Source organism: Ceratosolen solmsi, unplaced genomic scaffold (genome assembly GCF_000503995.2).
Source record: "Ceratosolen solmsi marchali unplaced genomic scaffold, CerSol_1.0 scaffold47, whole genome shotgun sequence".
Taxonomy (NCBI): domain Eukaryota; kingdom Metazoa; phylum Arthropoda; class Insecta; order Hymenoptera; family Agaonidae; genus Ceratosolen; species Ceratosolen solmsi.
This window is the reverse complement of record NW_011948419.1, coordinates 5912352-5928859: the sequence shown is the minus strand read 5'-3', so window position 1 is coordinate 5928859 and position 16508 is coordinate 5912352. Positions and strand designations below refer to the sequence as shown.

Genomic DNA, 16508 nt, shown 5'->3' with positions numbered 1-16508 from the left:
TTGATCCATATCACTGATATGCACAATTAATTTACAATGCATTGACATGAATCATGCTATCTTAATAATATTGTTTTTCATAACTAAGCAAGTATAATTTACATACTATATAATATAAATTCAATAATATTTTTCTAAAAATAATTTTCTTTTTTATCATTGGCATTACAATTATTGAAAATTTTTACCTTACTTTATTATTATCATAATTGTGATTATAAGTATATAGATATATATATAATATATAAGATTATATATTATACATTTTTTGTACTATTTCTTTATAATTTTCAATCGGATACAGTGTTCACGAATCATATTAACCAATCAATATTCATAAAATTGTATATATGCGTTTACATATGGGATGCTTACTATTTCAAGATTTTTTTTTTTTGCAATTATATCGACGTGAAAAAGTAGGATATATGGACTTAGAAAGTCTAAATTATGAGAAACCGTGAATTTACTTGCAATAAATTAGTCATTTCATTTCCAGTGAAGTAAATTTACATTAATTTATACATCTATAAATATTAAATTTTCAACTATCAACACATACAATATCGTACGACTTATTTGTTTGAACTAAAATGGCTTCAATTTAGTTATTTTTTGTTTTTCATACGTGAGCAGAATATGAATAATCGAAGTTTATTTATCTTCTATGAATATCAATTAAAATAACCTTTCATCATACTAGATAATTTTTAATAATTACATCGCTCATCTACATTTTATTAAGTAGTCCATGGTAATAAGAAGTAATGAGAAAAATATATTTAATGTATTTGATAGTTAGACTAAATGAAATATGTGCATATTAATTATGCTCATAAATATTGTAAATACTTTGTCTTCTAGCTAAAATTAAATTGAAAAATAATTATGTAATTCAACCTTTTAGTAACCTAGATATTTTATTTCTGTATAAATAACATAGAAATCTAATTATCAATACTTACCATTATGTATAGGATACAAAATATTTGTTTTTTTTTTATGTTTTTATGTTAGTATACAAATTACTTTGTATACTAAATCGTTTGTACTGCAATGATTTATTTTGTTCTCATTACATATGTAATGTACTAAATTTAATTAAATTTAAGTAAAAAATGATTTGTAATACTACACAATAAAATGCTACAACTCGCCTGATTCGTATTTACCAATAATTTATAATTATTTAGAAAATATAAATTACTAATAAATAAGCCTTATCAATTAGACAATATAATAATAGCTAACAGTTATATTTCAAATGTATTTAATATTTGAATAACTGTTTAAATTATTCGTCATATTAATGTAATTGATTCGGTCAATATTATGATATTTTTCTAATACACTTTAATATTTACAAAATAGCAATATAAAGTTTTATTGTATTAACCAATAGAATATTTTACATCAGAGTAATTACATTGTCTAAAATTACTTTAGCGTATTAGATATTAAGTAATGTATTTGGTTTATGTGTTTTTTTTTTATTTTTTATTTTTTTATGAATAAATAGAAAAATATCGACTAATTCCACATTTAATCAAATTTATAAGAATGATATTATTTTTATAAATTGGTTTGTTATTGTATGATAAAATATTATATAACATCGTATTTTAATAATATTGATCAATAAGAGTTAATAAGAAAATTGATGCCGTTTATACATTATATTTAAGTAGTATAATAAATGTGACTTTCAGTCAAGCTTTATTATTTATTCTGCCAATTTATTTTATATCTTAATTATTTATTTGCTAATCATTTCAAATGAATGATTATATAAATATTTGCACACTTTAACGTAGGTTTTTTCATCTTTCATTTTCTTTTTTCTTCTTCATAATTTATTATTATTATCATTTATTTTTTTATTTTTTTAAATAAGAATGAAAAATGATGAGATATTAGCAAAAATGGCGAAATAAAATCTGTTCGACTTATTGATCAACGGGGGCGAAGTAAAACACACAACCAATAGTGAATTGGCTCCAAGTGACATATCGAGTGACTTTTTAATCCGAAGAATTTAGAGAGTATCCCCACACTGTCGCCGACATCATCATCGCCGTCTCCACTCTCCATTACCTGGACACGCGATCGCTCTTCATTTTACGTCGACTCACGTGTCGACTCGCTACAGACGCTCGCCGGCCAATTAAAGCGACGTGTTTGCGGAAAAGGCGCTGCGCCGAGATAAAAAAGGACGCGCGGATAGAGAGGCTGACGGCATTAATCCAATAATCGCTACGGTATAATCTAATCGGTTTATTAATCCGTGCGGCGTAGCTCCGGTTGCATGGCTTTTCACTCGGGCACTGGTCAGCGCAGTTTTCCCACTTAGCCGTTCCTCCTTTTATGGGTAAGTCTCCTCTCACGCACGTACACGCGCTATCTTTCTTTACAAATTTCTTTATCTCTATTTATTGCATTCCTTCTCACTTTCGCGCTATTTCTATCCCGTCTACCAAGTGCTTGGCCCTATCTCTCATTTTCCGGGTGGGTATTTGTTCGCACGCATTGCATCGAAGTTGTCGACATTCCCGCGGAAGCTGTTGACGCGAGGATCCTGGTCGTAAGTAAGCTACAATGGGATAGGGGAGCATTTTAAACGAGGAATTACGGGTAATAGCTTTCATTATGCCAAGTGTGAGCATTTTAGGCAATTTTTTCCCCACACATGTTGATTCGTACAATGTTAATACTAATGTAAGTGACATAGAGCATTATTGTAACAAGGAGAAAGCTTGATAAGAAATCGTAAATTACTAGATTTTGACATTGATGTTAATAGTTTGACAGCTTGTCATGTAAAGCAAGTGTCGAAGACGAATTATTACCACACTGATGAATCATCAAAGCTTTTTCTTCCACTGGATTTAAGTTTATATTTCTTTCTTTTCTATACAATATTAACTCATACATTTTAATTACCTGCATATTGCAATTTTCACCATAATTTTAATATCTCATTGGAATTTTTCGCATAAATTAAATGCTTTCATGCGATGAAAGTGTATCCATCAATTTGACTTGGTAGTAAATTTTTTAATGAACTTAATGAACATTTATTTAAATTTTCAAATTATCCTAAGAGCAATCTTTTTGATATTCGTAAAGCCTATAATAATATACACCCTGTTCGATAAGTATTATTTAAAGAAAGATGCAGATATTTAATAACGTTTGATAATGTTTCTATGAAACTTTGTAACTAATAATTATATCTAAAGAGTAGAAATATATTTAAAAATTTTTCTTAATTACATACAAACTTTCAAAAATTTAATAATAATTTTTTTATATAACGTTAAAAAAAAAAATAATGATCACAAAAAGAATTAAAATTAATTTTATCGTGTAAACGTTTTTTTACACATATAAGATATAAACATTTTTTAAACTTTGCTTAAAAAAAATTTGATAATCATATTGTTAAATCCGATTAAGATAACTCCCATGTGACAATTAGAGAAGGAACATTCAATATAATATATATTTTAAGCGGAACACCTATATTTATTCCCTTCCTTTTTGGTTAATATTTTACTAATATTTTTATTTTATCATCATATCCTGCGACATTGTAGATAATATTTACTCATCAAACTTCATTTAATATACAAAAATCGGTGCTTTTTCAAAGAGAAAGCCCACGATAAAATAAAATGTCGAAGTTAAATTCCTTTCACTGCAAAACAGTTTCTCTTATTTTAAATATAAATACTTAATATAAATATGACAAACATATGACATTTAAATATTTACAAATTTCATGATAAAATTACTTTTTTTACATAAATATTATTTATTTATTTTTAATACGATTATATTCTTCAATTGGGTATACATAAAAATTTCATAACACAATGATCAATTGTATATTTGAGAAAAATTTGAATTAAAAAAGAAGAATGAAATTCAAAGTAATCTTGATTTTCTTACTATCATCAAATTAATGAGAAAAATATGTATATTCAATACACAATAGATAAATTAAATATTGTGTTATAATACATTTCGATGCTTATTATATAAAAATAGAATAATATTCATCTTATACAATAACTTTTGTGCATTAATTTATCGACAAAAATTAAAAATCTAAAACTATAGAATACGCATGAATCATCTAGATCTTATATTTAAATCGACGACTTTGCTATTAAATTTACAAGTTCTATAAAGTATTAAAAACAAAAAAATCATACTGTTATATTCGTTATTAAAACCATATTATTAAATCGTACATGCGTCATTAGTAATTAATCGTGTTGTATAATTTATAAAGTTAATTTGAAATTAAAATTTTTATCTACATTAAAAATCATCGTAACTGTTTGAATAAAATAATTTTACATTACCGCACGGTCAATCTACAGCTGTAATGGAATATTTAATAAATTTTTAATTTTAACAATTTAGTTAAAAGTATTAAATTACATATGGTTATAATTAATATGGTTGTAATAAAATAAAATATTTTATGTACAATATTTATAACATTTTATCAACATTGTACAAATGTGTAATAATTTTTTTTTTCTTCGAACAATAACAATTTCATATTAAATAATCATTTACAGATATATTTACAGATAAATAATATTACAAATAGTATTTTTCAAGTACGTTAAATTTTATTCTATCAAAGTAATTTAAGAAAAAAAAGGAATTTCAAATTAATAATGCAAAAGATTAATAACGCACCTATAAATTTATTTACATTATTTTATTTTAATAGGCAATTTAAATTCCTATAAAAACGGTAATTTGATTTTTTCGACATTAATTAAAATTTAATGGTTTAAGTAATGTAAAATATTCTCCGTATTAAATATGTCTAAATTACCCTTATATTAATAAATTTATTGAATATTAGAATTTTATTAAAAATTTGAAATATTAACATTCTTTTACCACAAATAAACTAATTATATTAAATTTTTTTTTTGTTTTTTAAACATTATTTCATTCACATTCAATTTACAAAGAATTCATAAATACTTACTAATAAAGCGTATATATGAATTTTATATAATTAATGAATTACTCATTGAAAAGTAGCTATTAAATTTATGTAATATAGCAATATATTTCTTATATTATGAATAATTAGATGAAACTCAAATAAATAATTTTTAAATTGTATAAACAACCAATAAAAAATTAGAATATCGAGAACAGAAAAAATAGATATTATTTATGTTATTTTGCATAATCATTTATTGAATATTTGATTATTCTAATGAAAAAGGTTTCAAAAATAAATGACCAGAAACTAGGAATGGTGCTAAAAAATTCGATACGTCCTAGAAAATTATGCTCCAAGAAAATAATATGGCTGGTAATTTAGGATAAATCCAATGTAGGACATTATAGCTAACTTGGTAATTTATAATCTAGCAAATCACTGATCTTTAATAAGAATTATATGATTTTCAATAAAATTGATAAGAAAATGATAGTTTCGCTGAAATTATTAATGTCCTAGTAATAGATAATAAAATGTACGATTCCTTCAAATAAATAAAAACTGCACCGGTGATTTTGTCAGAGTATTTTGAAATAAATGATCTTAATTATATTTTTAGATTATGACTATAAATTATGAAATATCATATAATGAAATTTATATATGCTCATTAAAAAAAAAAAAATCGCTATGATTTAAGGAAATATTTTATTTGTTTGATTGTAAAGTTGATGAAAACTGAATAATAAAATAATTGCAATTGTCATCTTTGCCATTAATTTGGTTAATTAATGTACCAATTGATGACTTTTATAGAAAATACTGATTTTCAATAAAGATACACGATCCACTAATCTATTTGATATTATATGTTAATGCACGATAGTATAAGCGACGTATGATTAAATTTATTGAATTATATTCTAAAATATATTTAAATTCCTGGCATATATTTTTTTATCGATTTAATTTATTTATAATATTTGGAAATTAAAAAAAAAACAGTTTAGAAATTTTATTCAAAATAAATTTTTTTACCCTATTCGTTGCATTATAGAAAACAATTTTTTGAATGCAAGAAAATATCCGCTTTCTAAATAATTTTGAGTTGAACGCAGTAAATATCAGTTTCAGAAGAAATTTTTAAAGAAACGAGAAATAATCGTTAAAAGCATAAGTTTGTGATTTGAGAATGCACATTTTATGCGGCTTCTCGTGCAATCATAACAGAGGAAGTTAGAGCCGATCACAAACGATTTCACCAATTAGTGACTCTATACAAAGCAGGGCACCTTTCCACTGCAACAAATAACAAAATAATATTGATTAAATTGAATGGATAAAAAGTAATCAATACGTGTAGCGCTCGACTTTTTCTCCGTGTTCTTTTCCTTCTCTCATCCCATCGATTTCGTTTCTCCCACTTATTTTTCATATATAGTTGTTCCCATACAGTTGTCTGCACCACCTCAATGGTTAATCAATCTTATACAATTTATCTTTGAGTAGATTGAGTAGTCGAATCTCCGACCCCCCCCCCTCCCATTCCCCATCCCTCCTCCCCCTTTCACAACAGATTGCCACTTCCGCAAGAAAATAAAGTTCTCATTGTATGAATGCGTGCTCGGGCAGCGTGAAGTCGTGGAACTTGATGTCCAGGAAAATAGGATGCAAAGTCCAAGCGCTGAGTAAGGAACTCGACTATATTTTCTGGCGAGATATGTGTAAATCACCTTAATTCAGTCGTTCTTATAAGTTAATTTTCGAGACGTGCAATGAATGAGCCTGTCTCCCTCCTCTTTCGCAAAAATGTTTCGCTTTTACATTAATGTGGATATTAATTCAACCGAGACGTTCTCAACCAATACAAGTGCGAGGAATTTTTTTTTAGACGCACGGCTACATAACATTAGCAATTAAATATAATATACGAACCTTGATTGCATATAAATCACTAATTGTGGATTATTATTTGGAAATAATGAAAATGGAATTACAGTAATATTTGGTTAACGGTGATTCGATCAGGCTTACATAACGATGTATTTTCACGTGTAATTCATCAAGTGCAACTGTGTTTTCACATATATGCTTTTATATATTATAAATTTCGTTTTAGGCACAGTGGAACGAGTATAATCAGAGAAAATCCAATTTGTATCATTAGTCCTTTTTTTCCTCATGTTTCTTGACCACAAAGAGAAACTATATTTTGAATTAAGTAACTGTTGTCAATAGAAAATATATTTTTAAACGCCAAAAAAATATGTACTTTCTCTACAATAACGATAATTATTATTATTTACTTAAATCATGGGCAGTTGTTTGCTGTTATTTGCAATGGGAGGTCTTATTTTTTTATTCGACATTTATTTTAATTTGCTTATAACATGCACATTTTTGAGTAATAGTATCTATTGGGTTATTACTTTACCTTAATGTACATAAAGGTACATTACTTTGCAATTGTTATCGTAAAATTAACACTCCATCGGAATCAAAATACGTTTTAATCATATTTGGAATTGATAATTACAATATTAATTATTCACGATAAGTAAAAAGTAAATTTTTGCTTAAAGTAAAATTCATTTTACTCTAAAAAATGAAACATAAAAGTAAAATGAACTCAATTACTTTTACAATTACACAATTTATTTTTATGACATTCAACATGCTATTTAATTTTATAAAAAAAAAAAAAAAAAAAAAAAAAAAAAATTATTATTTATTCTATTTCTATAACAATCATTTTATATTTTGAAAATATTGTATAAATATGAAAATATTTTAGAATAATTCAATTTGAATAAAATTTTTTCTTTCATTTAGTACTTAAATAATTAGGAAAATTGCAAAAAGTAATATATATTACAAGATACGCTCACTTTTGTACATAAACATTTTATTTTAATCCGTACAATTGTACAATTGTACAATGAAAATTTGGGCATTCAAAAAGAATATAATTTATGTTTTAATAAATTAATTATTGTTAAGTTATTTTTATTGCATACATATTTAAGTACTAGATTATAGCAGACTATAAAAAATATTTTAATTTCATTTTGTATTGTACGATTTGTTAAACTCTTTAATATCCCCTAAACTCACGTATATTATTTATTTTAAAATTTCTCAAATTATAATTGAAATACTATTCAGGATAAAAGTAAGAAAATATTTTAGTTAGCTTTTATAAAATTAACTATGCTTAATAATATGTGCCTATTAATATATTGAATATTAAATACGCATATTTATGTATGTTGTGAAACATTTATATGTAAAATACTAAATATTAAAAGCACATTGTGATCTTTCGTAAAAACAAACAAATTTTAATTAGTATTTCTTAAAGAAACTCAAACGATATAATAGAAAAGAAATTTCGATATGATTACATATAATTATATGATAATTTTATAATTTTGAATTTTTTATAAATAGATATGCACACTTTTAATTGATATGGAAACAGATCGATAGCCTGTCCTTTGCGTTTTCAATCGTACACCATCGAGCACTTAATTAATCATTAAGTACAATGTTCTTATATAATTGAGCGTACGCAAACATTTGTATACAGAAGAATAAAAAAAAACAAAAACAAAAATTTCATGAAAATAAACTTAGAGGAGCGATTTAATAATTTTTTCAACGTATACGAGTCACAACAATAAAGTGAAATTTAATAGATTATCGATACTATAGTGCGCATTACATCAAATAACTAACATCATAGTAAATGAGAAAATTAAAGTCATCATACGTCGAAAGCTACCGTATTAACAACTTTCCCAGCCGATCTCTCATTATTCGCGTACGTTCGTGAGTGTTGCGTGAAATCGGTCGTGCAGTTAAGTCTTTGCGTGGTATTTATTTCTCGCTCAGTGTAGATATTAGATATTGGCCGTAAGACATTAATCCTTAGTTTATTCGGCTTTCGGCATCAATATAATTATTAAATGAGGATAAGCAAATGCCTCCTCCAATGTGCGATACAAGCAACTGACAAACTAAGCTTTTAATTAAAAAGGAATATAATGAAGCTAAGGTGATGAAAAATTTTAAAAAAAATTTCTGCCTCTATAGTAATTGGTGACTTGTGCAAAAAAACTTGTATTTCATACAGGTCGAGTTTATAAACTATTTTCGCTTAGTATGCGAATACTCGTACTGATATATATATATATATATATATATATATATATATATATATATATATATATAGTATTATCTTGCATTGCGTTACATTATATTATAGTACGTTACGTTACGTTTTGCTGTGTTACATTAAATTATATTATATTCTATCTTATATACGTAGGTGCTTGTTGAGTAAAATTTTTCGTGCGTATCGACCAGCTTTTTAAAATTTTTAAATTAATTACTTTCAACAAATGATTTTGTTTGTTTGTTTGTTAAGTTACAAGTATCAGATATAACTAAGTACATTTAGACATAATTTCCACGAGCACTTAATATAAATTCATCGTTAAATAAATGGTTAAATTCATGAAACCTTCCGATATGAGTATACGTTGAGGATAAATGTTGAAAATGAGAGATCGCTTTCTAAATTTCTACGAATGAAAATAAAATCATCTTGAATTTCATCCGAGTGACATTTTCACTTAAGAGTTTTTAATCTAATCAGAGATTAAGGTTTTGGATGAAAAGAAATGCCGGCTCGTTCATATTGGAAAGTCAATAACAGATAATAATGACATTCGCTAGCTAATTTTAATATTAAATCCGCTGTATTTGTTTTAAAAATTACCTTAACACTCATTATAAATTCAGCAAAGTAACTTAACAAAGTAAATATAAGGTGAAAGCATTTAATCAATAAGGATTGAAAATGACACCGTCAAATTAGCCATATTGTAATGTGACGTGAATGTAATTTAATATATAATTAATAATAACAGAGACAAGTCATCTTACGACAAATGTTTTCTCTATGCCTGCGTCGCGGTTCATTTCATTTAAGTATGATAATTTTAATATTTCATGAATGCGCGGTCAAATGATTGTATCGTATGAAATTTATTTTGTAAAAAAAAAAAAACATCATCAATACAATAAGCTAGACTATTCATAATACTTATAAAAATAATAAATTATATAAGCACATATGTGTATTTAGACTTCCCATATAGAGTTTTATTATTTAATTTACGTAAATTACACAGTTAGTTCATAACTAACTAAAATGCCATTTTAAGTAAATAATGCTTTTTCGTTTGAATTTTTCATTGAAATGACATAAAATTTCATTTATATAAAAATTTTATTTTCATTTTATAATATTGAGTATATGACGAGGCCTTTGAAAGAAAATTTTTGATAAAAACACTTGCCTTAACGATACATTAGGAGTGCCACATTGAAACTAATGACACCACTCTTTGATTAAAAAGAAAGTTTTACTTTGCTCAAGGTAATTTTTTTTTGTCATCAATTAATGAAAGATTCCAATAAAAGCTGATTCATTAAAAAAATAACAACGAGTAACGTTAGGAGTGTAAAGGGACTATCGGGGGTAGTATTAGGATTAGCCTAATTTCTGTTTTCTAACGAGGACAACTTATGATAAAGGCGGCAGGAATCGTCAAAACTAACATTCGGGATTATGCGCCTCGAATATTCGAGTCGAAGAGACTCCTGGACTCACCCTCAAGGGCGTTGCGACGTCGCGTCGTGTGTCTTATTAATCGGGCATCACGCTCTCGTATTGTCGGTATTTGGGTCAGTGTAAAGGCCACTGGCTCCTTCTGCCTCTTCGCGAGGAGGTGGGGCATTATTACATAAGCCCCGCTTTTCATCGCCGTATGCTCACTAAGAAAGTTGCGAGCGATCGTCCTGGAATGCGGAAGGTATTTGCATTTGCGGAGGTACGCCATTTGCTTTATGACGCCGGATGAGCATAACTTGTATCACTCTTACGCTACTCGCGAGATGCTTATTTATTTAATTGGCGGCTTTATTAGGCGCACATTGAGGAAGCCAGAGCTTTGTGCGAATGTAAGAGCGACGCTAATACCGATAACGCTAAACAGACATTTGTGATAACCGGACTTTCTATTCCGCGAAGACTGTCGTATTCCGTGGCGTTGAAAAGGGTAACATTGAGTGCCGCTGCTCTTTGCTCGGCTAATTAAAATTGCCTTGCGTAATCATTATCAAGGGTTTACAAAAGCACGGTAATTAATGTTAAATTAAGCTTCGATTGGTATTTAAGGAAATAGCGAAATTCCACTGTGCAGTGAAAAATTACGCTTTTTCGTTGTAAGCTGCTGCATGAACCCAATTTAATATTACGTCATTTTCAAACTGTTTTTTAAATTTATCGACATTATCATTACATTACATTTCATAACATTGGATATGTGGCACATAATTTTTTATTTGAGCGTAAAGTTGGGTATCGACTGGCAGAATGGATGGAGGGAGGAACCAAAACTATTTTAATTTACTGATTTGCAATCCACGCGTCGGTATGAGTGAGTAATTTTTAATGCATATCACAATCTGGAAAAAAATTTTTTTCGATTAAATTGAAATAACAACTTTTTAATGAATAAAGTAACATTATATAAAGGATATTGATATGTTACATTCATAAAAATGAGAATATTTAAGAAATGCGTCTGTATAAAAAACGTATTCTGTAGAAAACGTATTCTGCGTAAATTCTATATAAAAAATTAATCGTGTAAATTAAAAGTTTAATTAAAATTGCATTAATATACGTAATGGTAAAAATTCTCTATTTTTTCAGCTGAATAAAAAATTACTTTTTATATTTCTATAATTGAATGCTCATAATTGTTACTGTTTTTATTTATAGTACAAATATGAATAGCAAATTCCGGAAAAACAAATTAGATTATTCGTATTACAATTTATCAATCTTCTAGAATGAAAACATTGATGTGTGTGTGTGTGTGTGTGTGTGCGCGCGCGCGCGTGTGTGTTAATAAGGAAAAAAGCATTGGTATGTTACGATTATCATTTAAACGATAAAATTTAAACATAAATATAATTTTTTATTTTCAACTAAATTTAGTTTCAACATGAATCTTTACTATTAAAAGCATTTTCACTTTAAGTTTATCAACATAAATTAATTATGAATACAAACTTTCATTTAATTACAATTAACAATCCTTTCACAAAATAACGATAATTGTAATAAAAATTAGAAATTCGAAAATATCTAATTCTGTAATTAATCTTCCACATGGATATATTTGAGATATATTTGTAACGTTATTTAATCATAATAAATAATAATTACTACATACAATTAATACATTTGTATGCGATAATGTTTAATTACTATTTCGTGTAAATAATCTTAGTATAAAAATCTATATGAGGTGTAAATGAATTCCTCATGCACAAATTTCAGATTTATTTTATTTGATTTACGGAAACTAGATTTTTAGAATGGAAGAAATTTCTAAATTCAAAGTAACGTAAAATCAAGGTCAATTACGTTTTGCTATATTTGAATATAAAAAGTCTAGAGTAAAAATATAGCGCGATTAGAGATATAATGTATCAGTTGGAAATATAAATTTTAATTGAGAAAAAACATGTTTGCATTCATGCAGTAAACAGGGCTTATAAATTTAAATATTACACGTATAAAGGATAGGAAAATGTAAAAAAAATAATTAGATCGATAAACCCTTTTATATAATTATCATCAATTTTCAACATAACAAGCATCTTATGCAAATCTTGCGCAATTAGCTTAACACCTCTGAAACGAAAGACATAACGAAATGAGAAAAATAATCAAAACGAAAATCGCCAGACGATTTTGCGAAACTTAAAATTCGACTTGCTCTGAAAAAAGGATGTAACATGTATAAAAGCTTACAATTCTGTACGTAAAAATTATCAATTGAGCATCAATTATATTACCTTCATCTTTAATTATTTGCATGTTATAATAATAATATAATGTTATAATAATTTGGTTCATATGGAAAAAAAGCAAAACTTTAAATATTATTCCCGATTGTACTTTGCATAACTGACTGTTGTCGGTAGATAAAAGGTACATCATCAAATTTTAAATTTTTCTAACAAACCATGTATAATATTGATTGTATTGACAATAAAGTGTAGCAACGCACTTTCATTATAAACAATGCATCAAATTTATTATAAAAGAATTTCTAAAAAAAGATGGTATAGTATAAAAAGTTTCTTTTGAATATTTTAGTTAAAATTAATCGACGCAATAATGATAGATAATTTTTATAATTGCTCGCAAATAAAAAAGAATAATTATTTTATTATATACAATGATATAAGAAAGTGAATAAGTTGGAATTCAATACTTAAATGTTTTTTAAACGAAAATTCCTAATATCTGTATTTATATATTATGCTAAGGCTATAAAGCCAAATTAAAAGTACTTGTATCTAATGTCGACTGTGGAATGTTGAGAAATTAGCAAAACGAGTATTGGATTTATAAATATTATAATATTTGCATGATTGGCCGTTCTTGAAATTTACAAATGTAAATGTAGAAACGACGCTACTTTCATCGCTAGTTCTAAAAAAAGTTTTTCAAAAATATTTCATCACTTACTCGAAAGTTGGTAAGATCGCCATAATGCTTATGTAATCATATCTATGTTTACCGTAAAATGCAAAATCATTTAATACAATATTTTATTTTTATAGCTAATGTAAATACACAAGTGATTAGATTTTAACCACTAATATATTAAAAATGATATAAAATCGCGATCATTACGAAATGAATACTCATCAAAATTTCTAATTTAATCCCTATTAAATATGAATGTTAATAACCATATTATCCAAGTAATTCGATTAATAAAAAAATTTGTACATTAGTCAAACTTCTTTTGTAACAGCAATACGAGAATCACGATTTATCTAAATTAAAAGAAGAGTAAAATCGAATATAATTTTCAATAAATTATAGAATATTATATAAAAGTATTATAAAATTAACAGTCTTACTTTACAAATTAGTAAAATATAAAAGAAACTGACTTTTTTATAACAAAAAAGTTTAGATTTTTAAAAAAATATTATTATTATTAAATAAATAAAATAAAAAACAAGGAAATAAGTTTGATTGAAATATTTTTAAATGTTATATATTTTTACGTATTGAAATTTTTCTATTAACTCATAAATATGTCATGAAGCTATATTGAATCGTTTAGAGTATCTTGATACATAAAAACTTTTTACATTTTCAAGAATTTTCTGACAATAGAGGTACCACACTCACCCCCCCCCCCCCCCCCCACACAGAGAAAGAGAACAATGATAAAATTAACGAGAAATTTGAAATAATGTTTTTTTTAATGATTTTATAAGCATAATAAAAATAAGTTTCAATTGATAAATCGGGCAGCTAATAATTTTCCTTATAATAATGTAATCTTAATTTATGGATGACATATAATTTTATAAAACTAAAACCATTAAATATATTTAATTACCCAGTAAAAATTAAAACGACTCATTTAATTATTTAAAGTACGATGTTTTAAACGGTAATGAAAAAATATTTTACAAATAAATCAATACAATTAAATATAAATTAAATATTTATTTTAAGAATGAAATTTGTTAAGACAAATATATTTAACAAATATGTAAACATATGATGTTACTGAATTTAATGTGTTGTATATAAATTCAATAGTTTAAAAAGTTCCATCTTAAAATACTATTTCATTTTACTATTTACTTTTACATTTTGAATTTACTATTTCTTTTTCAGTCTAAAGATTCACACGCACATTTATAAAGTTCAATATATTCATTACTATTTATTTCATATTAAATAATTTGTCAAACAGATAGTAATTTATGATCAAATTTTAATGTATAATGTGATTTGTAATTATTTATTGAATTAATGTATTATTTGATATCATGAACAATTTAATTAATGATCATACTCTAGCGTATAATTTTTATTTTTATTACAATTATTTTACTCTTTATAATTATGCTCGATATTTTCCAGACGTATATATAAGGAAATAAGAATGTATAATTAAAATTTTAAAACTTAAAAATACATTAAATTTAAATGATGATATCCGTAATAATCGAAATACATATTTTTAGCTTAAGATAGAATATTGATTTTATAAGATTTTTTTTTCAAGAAATCAGGCAAGTTCGTTTTTTATATATGATATAATTTACATAAATACACACACACACACACACACGCACACACACAATTTTCATACATAACTCGAAAATATATTGAGATTATATGAGATGAACTTTAACTGAATTTAGCTAAATTATTCATACGAGAATTTTGTTTATTTTTTACAGTTTTTATATGTCTGTATAATTACAAAATTCAATTTTCAGATACAAATATTCAAGTAATAATTTAATAGTTTACATATCTGTTATAGTTTTTATTTGAAACATTTGAATTAGAAATATAGTTTAAAAATATTTGTATACAATCAATTTATAATATTTTCAATAAATATATATATATATTATATAAATATACATAACAATGCAAAGAAAACTAATTTTCAAAGACCGAAAAATAATTTAACAATAAATAATGTAGCTTTTAATAAAGAGAACAAATAATAAACAACTAAAAAAATATTTTTAAAAGATATTCGATCTTATGTATTGAATTTGTTTTTTTGAATAAAGTTTAACTGTGGTTTTTGCGTATTGGTAATATATAAGTGTAATACACAAGTTTGAGAAATGTTATAATGGTTAATGGCATGTTTATGAATAATTAAAAATTTGTGTAGTATGCTCTTGCAGCATGTTGTTGATTCTTTATGCAAATTAAAATTTCTTTTCTTTGAAGAAGGAAACGAATTCTATACATCTGCTATTTAAAATAAGCCGCCGATGGATGAACCGATGTCGCGAAGAAGTTACCACAACACTCAAATGCTCGAATTACCAAAATACCAAATTAGAATTTTCATTTATGTGAACATATTAGAGATATCAAACGTGTTAGCCTTTCAAAGGAAAATATTATGCTGATTAGGATATTATCAAAATAAATCTCTTATTTAACGGTCGCTGTGTTTAGGTAAAATCTATTTTCCCTTTTAAAAGTCGAGAATATCATTATAAATACATTATAAAATCATTATTGCGTATTGAAAGTGATATGTTAGCCGATGGACAGTTTCGCGAATTTCCCGTGCAAGAAACGAAGTGAAAAGGCGCTGCAGCCACTCGACGCCTAGGAAGGATAAGGTCAATACTTTGGGGCAAACAAATGAGCGCCTTTCCCCCGTATCACCATGGCCTTAGATAAGGCAGCCAAGGACGTGCGTTGGTCTCGTCCACGGGAGAGATTTTTCGTACATATTCGCGTCTCCGTTGATCGCGTAACAGTGCCGCTTACCTTCCATTGCGGACACGAAAAACACGATACGAGATATATATATATATATATATATATATATATATATATATATATATATATATATATATAGAG

At 26.0% G+C, this 16508-nt stretch overlaps 1 protein-coding gene across 1 annotated transcript in view; it reads left to right on the top strand.

Moving 5' to 3' along the window:
* Positions 1–2310: 2310 nt before the first annotated feature.
* LOC105360616 (pancreatic triacylglycerol lipase) overlaps positions 2311–16508 on the top strand; it is a 55969-nt gene continuing 41771 nt past the window's right edge. The window contains exon 1 of the mRNA XM_011497564.1: positions 2311–2368. The gene's annotated coding sequence lies outside the window, so the exon portion shown is untranslated. The remainder of the gene's footprint in view (positions 2369–16508) is intronic.